Raw genomic sequence first — 10,429 nt, 5'->3', positions numbered from 1 at the left:
AGAACAGGGCACCTAATTCTCCAGTGTTATTTATGTTTCAGGAAACCAAAATTTTACAAGAGCAAAAATAGACACTCTAGTATAGTCGGTTCCTGAAGAATTTACAAACATCCCTTCTTATAATTACAATCATCATAAAGATAACAAATAGTTGCCATTAGAAGGTCCTTATTAGTAGTAACTCTGTTTCATCAGTCGGAATAGAAGTTTTTCTTTGTTTCAATATATCAATTAACCGCTTTTCAATGTTAACTGACAATCCTTTGTTACATCTTTGAATTGAATTCTTGCCCAGTGGCAGTTCTTTTACTGGATCTTGCTGCATCATTGAACTTGCATTCTCTATGTTCACACAGTAGTCTCAGCAAATGTATGAGCACTACCAGATTTTGCAATGATTTCTGCAATTTTATAAGACCTGATCAACCCATTGTCATTTGCTCGTGTGTTCTTTTTAACTGAGGCAGTAACAGTGTTACACAGCTCAAATTCTGTTTCAAAATTTTGAAACATTCTGCACGCTTACCTGCTTTATTAGGATGTTGCCTTTCCAAGTGATCCAAAAGTCTTAATGGTGTCATAGCTGGCATGGTGTCATCATTGGAAAGGAACTTTCACCATATATGACACATGGACTGTCTTGAGTTGATTTCAATAAAACCATAGGCTAATAGTCAGTGAGATATTGCTGACCGCTTTTATTTTTAGCACTTGACATAATTAATGTTGGGTTGAAGGACCTTTGTAGGAATTTTCTAAAATGAAGTAATAAAATATCATCTATTTTTATGTAATTCTCAAAGCCCAAGTCATACACAGAAGCACTGAGGGTCAGACAACATCCACAAGGTAGTCAGGGGCAAACCAATAGATACTTGCAGCCCATTCTCACCATATGACTTTGAAATAGAGAAATCTGTCGAGAGAAGACACGCCAATCACAGCGTGTCTTGTTCACCATAGTCTTATAGCACTCTTCTAACACGTCTTTTATGTATTTTCCATGAAATTAATGTCCATGCTGCTCATGCACAAAAATCCAGTAAGAAAATTGAAACACTAAGAAATATGATTTCTTACTGCCCTTACTGGTGTGGCTCAGTGGATTGAGTGCCAGCCTGTGAACCAAAGGGTCTCAGGTTCAATTCCCAGTCAGGGCACATGCCTGGGCTGCTGGCCAGGTCCCCAGGAGGGGGCACGAGAGAGGCAATCGCACACTGATATTTCTCTTCTTTTCTTTCTCCCTTCCTTCCTTTCTCTCTAAAAATAAATAAATAAGATTTTTTTAATAAATAAAATCTTAAAAAAAAATAAACATGATTTTGTTAGGTAGGGTTGAGCTCTGGAAAGCCACAAACCATTGTGATGTTTAAGAGTTTTTCTCACCCAGGAATCAATTTTTGCCCTCTTGTGGGCAATATCGCCCTCATTCAAAATATGTGTGCTCGAGGTATTTAGGATGGGAAACATCGTCATTGCAGTTCATGGCAAGTTTTAAAAGAAAAATTATAACGTAGGCCTCTGGTACAAGGCCATGCCTTCTGTTGCAAAGAACTACCAGCCATTCGAAAACTCAGGGTGCTATTGGGCCATGTTAGAGATAGAGCATGTGACCATGTGATATCAAGTAGCCATTTGGCTAGTGCTGCCCATCCTGAGCTGGATTCGTGCAGACCCACCTAGGAACCCACTTTACAGCAAAGGGTTGCAGCAGTGACGCAGGGCCACGGGGTCCATTGGTCCTATCTTACACTGTATCTTTCAGAAGCCATCATCCTGATAGAGTGGTAGAATGGCATCTTAAAAATGTATCTGAGGCTCCATCTTGGAGATAATACTCTGTGAGGCTGGCACCATCTCTTAGGATGCTGTATAAACCCTAAGGAACAAACATTGTATAGTACTCCCGTATCCCTAAGAGGTAAAATACAAGAGTTTGGAAGCCACAGGATGGAGTGGGTCTGTCCCTTTATATCATCACTGTCAGTGACTCGTTTGAGAAATCTGTACTTCTCATCCTTGCATTAGGCATTGTAGGTTTGGCAGTCCTATTAGCGAAGGACATAATGAGAATCCCATTGCACTTCAAGCTTCAGCTTTCACCTTGTCACTTTGGGCTTCGTGTGCCCAGAGACCAGCAGGCAAGAACAGGAATCTCTAACCTGGCAAATGTGACTGCCCTAATCATCAGGAGGAAGTAGGGCTACTGCTCCATAGCAGGGGCAGGGAAGAATATGTGTGACACTGGAGTGACCAGCTGCAGGCTCTTGGTTTTCTCATGCCTTCTTGTTACGAGTAAATGGACACCATCAGCAGCCACACCTGTGGAGGGCAATGGGCACTGGAGACTCAGATTCCCCAGAGGGTCTGGGTTACCTGACCAGGCAGTTTGCTTAGATCAACAGAGGTGCTTAATGAGGGTGGATGGTGGAGGAAATAATGAGAATCAGTTATGGTTAGTTAATTGCAGCAGCCAGCAGCTGTACTTTAATCCACTAACCTTTCTAAGTCACCCAGAAAATATGAGGTTTCCCAACTGAACTCCTGAAGAAATTACTCCTAGATGGAGCAAATGTGTAAGAAACAAGTGGACTACGCTGTTTGATGGTGGGCTTTAGCGGATTCCATGGTCCTCCACTCAGATCCCCTCTTCAGAGCTGGCTTGTTTAATCTCAACAGCTGGGAATATCAACTAACAGTTTGCAGCTGTGTCTCTCAAGGCATTGCCTTCAGCTACAAGAATGGCCTCGCCACATGCATATGCTCCCCTATGGAGTAGCCTGTGGGCCATGCCTGGCTGATGTGAGCCATTGCCTCAGTTCAAGTCAACTCTGAAAAGCCATCTCAGCTTGGGAGCTCACTGTTGGATTAGTTGAAGCCTCAGTTGCGTGCCTTGTGGCCTGGTTTCCTCCTCTACCCAATGCTATTTTCCTCTCTTCCTTGTAAGTGTATCTCCTTAAGCAAACTTGGTTTAAGCCAGGGGGCTGTAAAGTACAGTGTAGGAAATGGAATAGCCAAAGAATTTATATGAATGACCCATGGACACGAACAATGGTGTGGGGATTGCCTGAGGGAATGAGGGGTGCTGGGTGGAGAGGGACAAAAGAGGAAAAATTGGAACAACTGTAATAGCATAATCAATAAAATATAATTTTGAAAAAGACAGTGTTATTGTTGACTGCAGATAAAATAAGTGTTTATTGGTTCATTCATATTTTAAGAAAAAATTTTTATGTAGTTTAAATGCAACACAACAAATATTTGTGGAACTGTAGCAGAGCTTTGTAGAAAAGTATACAGTCACATATCATTTAACTATGGGGATATATTCCGAGAAATGAATTGTGCAATTTCATCATTGTGTGAATGCACTGTTGTGCAATTTCATCATTGTGCAAACATCATAGAGTGCAATTACCCAAATTTAGATGGTATAGCTTATATACCTAGGCTATATCATATAGCCTATTGCTCTTAGTCTACAAACCTGTACAGCATATTACCGTACTGAATACAGTACAGTATTTGTGTGTCTAAACATATCTAAACATAGAAAAGGTACAATTAAAACAGAACATAAAGGATTGAAAAAATGGTACGCTTGTACGTGTAGGGTGCTAACCGGGAATGGAGCTCATGGGACTGGAAGTTGCTCTAGGTGAGTCGGTGAGTGAGTGGTGAGTGAGCGTGAGGGCCTGGGACGTTACTGTACACTATCATAGACTTTATAAACACTGTACACTTAGGCTTCACTAAATTTATAAGAATTTTTTTCCTTCAATAATAAATTAACCTTAGCTTACTAAATGATTTTTACTTTATAAACTTAATTTTTAAAAACTTTTTGACTTTTTTTGTAATGACACTTAGCTTAACACACAAACACATTGTACAGCTGTATAAAAATTTATTTTTTTAGCTTTCCCAATGATTCTTTAACTGGGAACTACTTTAAGATATACAAGCACACGACATTGCCACTAGAAACAGGAAACCACACCTCAAAGGCAGTTTTATAACTTCATGTGACAATCAGCAGTTAGTCCTCATTCGCATTAACTGTTTGTAGATTTTTGAAAGTGGTGACAGGTACGTAGGTGACCAACGCATAGAGCTTGTCTGGTGAATCTTCGTCCTCATCACGTTTTCTGGACAACCGCACTCAGAATCTGTGTGGGACGTTCCTTCTGCCCTTGGCCGAGAAGGCTTGGTGGAGCCTGGTGTCAGTGAGCGCATCCGGAGTTCCCGTCTCTTTCATGGCAAATGTCTGGATCTCATCGAGTGCCCAAGGGGCACGCTTCTTGAAGCCCGCTCCATGGGTGTGCTTGTGGATGCCAGTGGTGTGCTCTCTGGTCACTACCTCGTGGATGGCAGAATGGCCCTTCTCTCGCCACCCTTCTTCGTGGGCCCATTACGCCGGGCCCAGGCTGGAAAGAAAGAGTGGCGGGTATTGTGGCAGAGGGAAAGCAGGGTTGCAAGTTCAACTTCCGGGTCGCCTGGAGGCCAACATATTTCTTTTTTATCTCCTTATTCTACATTAATAGCTGTGAGTAACGAATGCATTGCACTACACTTGTACGCCTCTGTTGTTTTGACAGCTGTAACATTATGCTGTCTATGGCTTTACCACAGCTAGGATGTCACAAGGCAGCAGAAATTTTTCAGCTCCATTATCATCTTATGGGACCCCTGTCATCATCATGTATGCTGTCTGCTGTTGACAGAAAAGTTGTTATGAGGCATGACTGTAAGTGTTCATCACTAAATAGACTTTTAGGGGGAAGTGCCGTGAGGTGGTGGAGGTAAAGGGCAGAAATGATTTGCTCTTCCATCTACTTATTTCATAAATATTGTTTTTAAACTAATGGCTTTGGTTACTGATAGCTGAGAAAAATGGTGCTCCTTGTTTAAGTCATGTAAAAAAATGGGTGGGTGGCTCAGCTGGTTGGAGCATCCTCTCGTACTCCAAAAGGTTGTGGGTGCAATCCCCAGGTGGGATGCGTACAGCAGGCAACCAATCGATGTTTCTCTCTCTCTCTCCAAAACAATAAATGTATCTTTGGGTTGGGATTAAAAAAATAAGATCCCCCTAGACTTACAGTAATGTTAAGATATGAACTTTTCAATTTTCTACCTCATAATTATCCATAATAAAAAATACATTGATAGAGGGACTGACCTAAACGCAATCTGACTTCAATTATATTCTGTGCTGTTTAGGAGGGAGATTTCTGAGGTAACTTGCACTGAAGTGAATTCTTAGCCCAGAGCAATTTTATGCTGGGGAAGCTGTGTTAAGAAATTCTTTGAATACTTCTAAAGAAAACATCTTCAAAAACACTGCCCTGAGACCAAAGGATCCAGCACATTGCACAGGTGCACTGAAAACCCCTCACGTGGATTAACCATAAGAACTGAAACACCCCTGATTTAGCTCTGTGGTTTACAGACAAGCATTGGGAGGCATAGGGAGGTTATTTCCATCAACCAGCACTTCTTTAAGCAGATCGCAGTGTAATTATGACTGACATTTGTAAAAATAATCCTCAGCCAATGCAAATCTTTTAAAATTATATTTTATTGATTATACTATTATAGTTGTCCCAATATTTCCCCCTTTAGCCTCCTCCATCCAGCTGCCCCCCTCCCACTCTCTCGGGCAATCCCTCCACTATTGTTCATGTCCATGGGTCATATGCATAAGTTCTTTGGCTACTCCATTTCCTATGCTGTATTTTACATCCCTATGGCTATTCTGTAACTACCTATTTGTACTTCTTAATCCCCTCACCCATTGCCCCACTCTGTCCTACCATCTGGTACCCATCAAAATGCTCTCTATAACCATGATTCTGTCTCTGTTCTTCTTGTTTGCTTAGTTTGTTTTTAAGATTCAATTGTTTATTGCCACTTTATTATTCATAGTTTTGATCTTCTTTTTCTTAAATAAGTCCCTTTAACATTTCATACAGCAGTGGTTTGGTGATGATGAACTCCTTTAGTTTTTTCTTGTCTGGGAATATCATTAAAGAAAGATTAAATCACGTGTGAATAGTTGAATATAGCATTGATTGCATTTTACCCTACAGTTCTCTAATTCCATGAAAATTGGTCAACATGCACGGTATATATTTGTGGGAACTCTATCAAGCAGATGGCTCTATTCTATCTCTTTGATATTTGGGTTGTTCCCTCCCTCGCCAACATTTCACAGAGACACTAGATTGGATGGACAAAGGATTCACTCTACTTCTTACATCCCCTTAACAAATTTACCTGCATCTACTCTCCTTTCTTTCCCTCTTCGTCTGGAGGAAGAGATCTCCCTCCTGCTGCCAGCAGCTAATCTCTGCTCATCACCTGCCTTTTCTTCAGGGATCTGGAAGCACCATTTATCTCTTCTCTCACCTGCCACCTCCACTCTGAGTCTTTTTAGACTGAGTACAAATAGGCTCAGATGCCTCCCAATTCAAAAAGAGATTCTTTCAATAGCCCCTCCAGCTGTTACCGGATATTGCTTTCTCTTCACACCCATATTTTCTTAAAAGATTAGTCATCACTCATTGTCTCCACTTCTCACTTCCTGCTCACTGCTTCTTCTCAGTGTCCTCTGTTCGCATTAGTCCAGGAAACTGCCTTTACCTAGGTTTTAAATTGCTTAGTTCAATAAGTGACTAGGGTTCTTATCCCACTTTACTGATCTGCAGAATTTGACACTTAATTGCCCCCTCCCTCTTGAAACACTTCCCTTGATTCCTAGAATACTACCCTTTGCTGCTTTTCTGTCTTCCTCTTGAGTCGCATCTTCTTTATTTAAGTATTTTTATTTTGTTCTGCTCATTTTCATCTTTTTCTTCATCTCACTTTTTCTTAACACTTTATTATGAGAAACTGTAGAGAAAAGTTGGAAGAGTTCAGAGAACATCCATATACCCAACCCTTTCTCACTAGACCTTCTCATTCCAATAGGCACTCCTATCCCATATATCCAGTAGAGACCATTCCTGAGTTCAGACCTATCTAATCCAAATGGACATTTCTCCCTTGATGGTCAAAAGGCACCTCAAACCCAGCATGGTGAAATTGAACTCATAACACCAGATACACCCTTTATTTTTCCCTTTACCTTATCAGTCAGTCACCAAGTTGTGCCAGTTCTATTTCTGTGTATCTCTTCACCTTGTCCAAGTTCTGCCCTAATTGTTTCTTGTCTCAATTGCTCTTCCTGCAACCAGCCTTGCTCATCTTTAATTCCTCCACTACACAGCACCAGAATGTCAATTGTAAATGCAGGTATGATCTCATGAATTCCTTGTTTAGCATCTTTCAGGGATTTTCAGTTTAAACTCTTAACTTTCTAACACGGCCAGTCCTGATCCCTCGTTAGCCTCATCTCTCACTATCTTTCCTCTTACACTTTATGAATCAGGCTTTATAAAGCTACCTAAAATTCCTGGAATGAGCCTCAGTATTCATACCATGCTAACTTTTCTCACTGACATGCTTTCCCTCATTTTTTAACTTAATTTTTCTCCTCCCGACTTCTAGCAACTTTTCCAAGTTGTCCTTCAAAATACAGTTTATATATTACCTTCCCCAAGATAACATTTCCTCAACCTTCCCTTCCTACCATTCTACCACTCCCAGGTCTAGGTGACATGCTTCTGATAGGACACCTTCTTATAGCCTCTTGTGTTCATTAGTTAATTAATTGAATCATTTAACAAAGATTTGATGTCCTACAATGAACTAAACAGTATGAGAGGTGACAAGAATACAGCAGTGAATGAAATGGAGCTCCTGCTTTCAAGGAATTTACTCACTATTTGAGGGTTTAGATCCGTAAAAGGACTTTTGATAAAGTAGGCATGAGAAGCTAATGAAGGAAGTAGGCATAAGACACTCTAGGGATAATTAGAAGGGGCACAAGTCCAGACTTGGAGAAAGAGTTATGGCTCCTTGGAGGAAGATCTACCTAAGAGATGAAGGAAAATAGGAATAAGCTTGGGGGTGGGAGGAGGTACAGGAGGTTGTGCTTGGGGAAGAGGAAGGAGAGAGAACGTGGTTCATAGTGGTGGTTAGTGAGAGTCTGGCTCATTCAGGTGAGGGAGTGTCTGTGTGCTCAGCACAGGGCCTGAGAGAGCAAGCACTCAATGGATACGTATTAAGTGAATAAAGGCAAACATGAATGGATGAACGAACGAGGCTGAAGAAGAAGGGGCCAGATTAGAAGGACTTCGTATGAAAATGAATTTAGATTTTATTCTGAGGACACACCATAAGTACTCACTAGAGGAAAGATTTTCAGTAAGAGGTTGACGTAATCAGATTTGTACTTTATAAAATACATTGGAAGGAGAGCAAGAGGCAAATCTAGCAGCAGGAGATCAGTCAGGAGGCTGGTGTGGTCGCTGATGTCTGAGATGAAGCTGACCTGAAGAAGGATGTGCAGCTGGGGTGAAGAACGACTGTTTTGAGAGATTAAGAGGACAGAGGTCAAACGACGTGGTGATTGTCAGAATTAGGACGAGAAAGCAGTCAAGGATAATGAAGTCTTTGGCTTGCTCGATTATTGGCAGCAATGGTTAAGGTAGAAAACAGAGGAGGATGAAGAGGGTTCTGGGGATAACATTGGGCTGTGAGGGAGGCAAAGAGTTCAGTTTTGAACATTTTGAGTGACTTTGAGCCACATGTTGGTCCTGGGTCTGTTTGCCCACAGATCATTTTCCTAGACCTGTCCCTGCTGGTTGTTTATCACCAGGAGCCGGCTTGTTGGCTGCAATTCCCAGGCTCCCATGTCAGCTGGCTTCTGGCTTGGTTTGGGCAAAAGGAGGCACTGACCAGGGTTTAGAGAACGAGAGCAGGGGGAAAGCCAGGATATGGCTCCCCCTTCCCTTCCTACCTCTGGCAGTGTCTCCAGCAGCAGCCATGTCTGCTCTGTGGACCCAACTCCCTCCCGACAGGCTTGTCCCAGTCTCCTCTAGTAGCCCCTTGCCTAGCATTCTGGTGATACAATCACCTTCCTTTGTCCCTCCAGTCTAGGGGCGGTGGTGGCGGCTTCCTGCTGTTGTCAGACTCAGGGTTCCCTCAGAATCTCCTGTTTGTCCTCTCAGCTTTTCTCTCACCTGTGTACCGTGAAACTCTCTGTTTTAAATACTCAAAATGGGTTCTGTTTTTCTGAGGGCCATCCAAGTAGAGATATTCAGAAAGCAGCTGAGTATGTGGACAAGAGATAGTAATCAACACATAGACAGTGAGTTTCTCTCACATCACTTACTTCCCTGGGAGGCAATTGTCTCCTTACTTGACTGTCTGGCACCAGCCTGAGAGATCCTTAAATGCAGAAAGACTATCTTACTCTGTCCATGTTCCCAGGGTCAACTCAACACCTGGCACAAAATAGGGACTCAGTAATGTGTATTTATTGAATGAAGAAACGAAGGCACAAACCCTATGCATTATTTTTAGGTGATATTAATTGGTGAATACATTTTTATAATAACACTGAATTCAATCAGCCTGGGAGTGCCCTGTCTGAATTCATAAGAAATCTGAATCAGCCCTGGCTGGTGTGGCTTAGTGGACTCAGCACTGGCCTGTGAATAGAAGGGTCGCCTGTTCAATTCCTGGTCAGGGCACATGCCTGGATTGCATGCCAGGTCCCCAGGTGGGGGTGTGCGAGAGGCAACCGATAGGTGTTTCTTTCTCACATCAATGTTTCTCTACCCCTCTTTCTCCTTCCCTCTCCCTCTCTCTAAAAATAAATAAAATCTTAAAAAAAAAGAGAAATCTGAATCACTGAATTTTTGTTTGTGTATGCAGTTCATCTGCCCTCGGGATTGTACTGACACAAACAAATGAACAGCAATGAATGGCCCCGGCTGTTAAGTCACTTATTGAACAGATAAGAATGATTAGAAATCATTGCAGTTGTGTTTACAGCTGCGTATATAAGGACTATTGCTAAATAGACTGAAGAGAGCAGATTTGTTTAAATGGATTAAACATTCCCGGAACCCTTTGATTTTGGAAACACAATTGTTTTCCTTGGTAATGATCTGCATAGGTGACCTCAGCTGGGGTCCACCTTATCAACCCTGAGCTGTAGCTGAATAAACTGGATGTTACAAATAGGGCATTACAAAGGGTAGGTGTTGACTCTGGCCCAGAGGAGAGTTAGGTCAGTCCCAGACACCTACGGAACTTTGTTTCGACCCCACTGGGAGGGGCCCCGTTGGGCTTCAGGGCCCGTGCACGGTTGCATGCTGCTGGATCTGTGGTTGGAGGGAAAGAGCGAGGCCAGTGACAGCTTCAGTGTCCTCTGTCTTCTGGTGGTTGAACCCATCAGAAATATTTTCTTCTGCTACCTACTTTGTGACATTGTAGGATTTATAAGAAACATATATGCGGTCATTCAGATGACCAAAAT

General features: G+C 42.1%; 1 pseudogene; it reads right to left on the bottom strand.

The window, feature by feature from the left end:
* Positions 1-4,039: 4,039 nt before the first annotated feature.
* LOC112311969 (large ribosomal subunit protein eL31-like) lies at positions 4,040-8,930 on the bottom strand (annotated as a pseudogene).
* Between the last annotated feature and the right edge of the window lie 1,499 nt (positions 8,931-10,429).

Source organism: Desmodus rotundus, chromosome 7 (assembly GCF_022682495.2).
Source record: "Desmodus rotundus isolate HL8 chromosome 7, HLdesRot8A.1, whole genome shotgun sequence".
NCBI lineage: Eukaryota > Metazoa > Chordata > Mammalia > Chiroptera > Phyllostomidae > Desmodus > Desmodus rotundus.
This window is presented reverse-complemented; position numbering and strand designations above follow the sequence as displayed.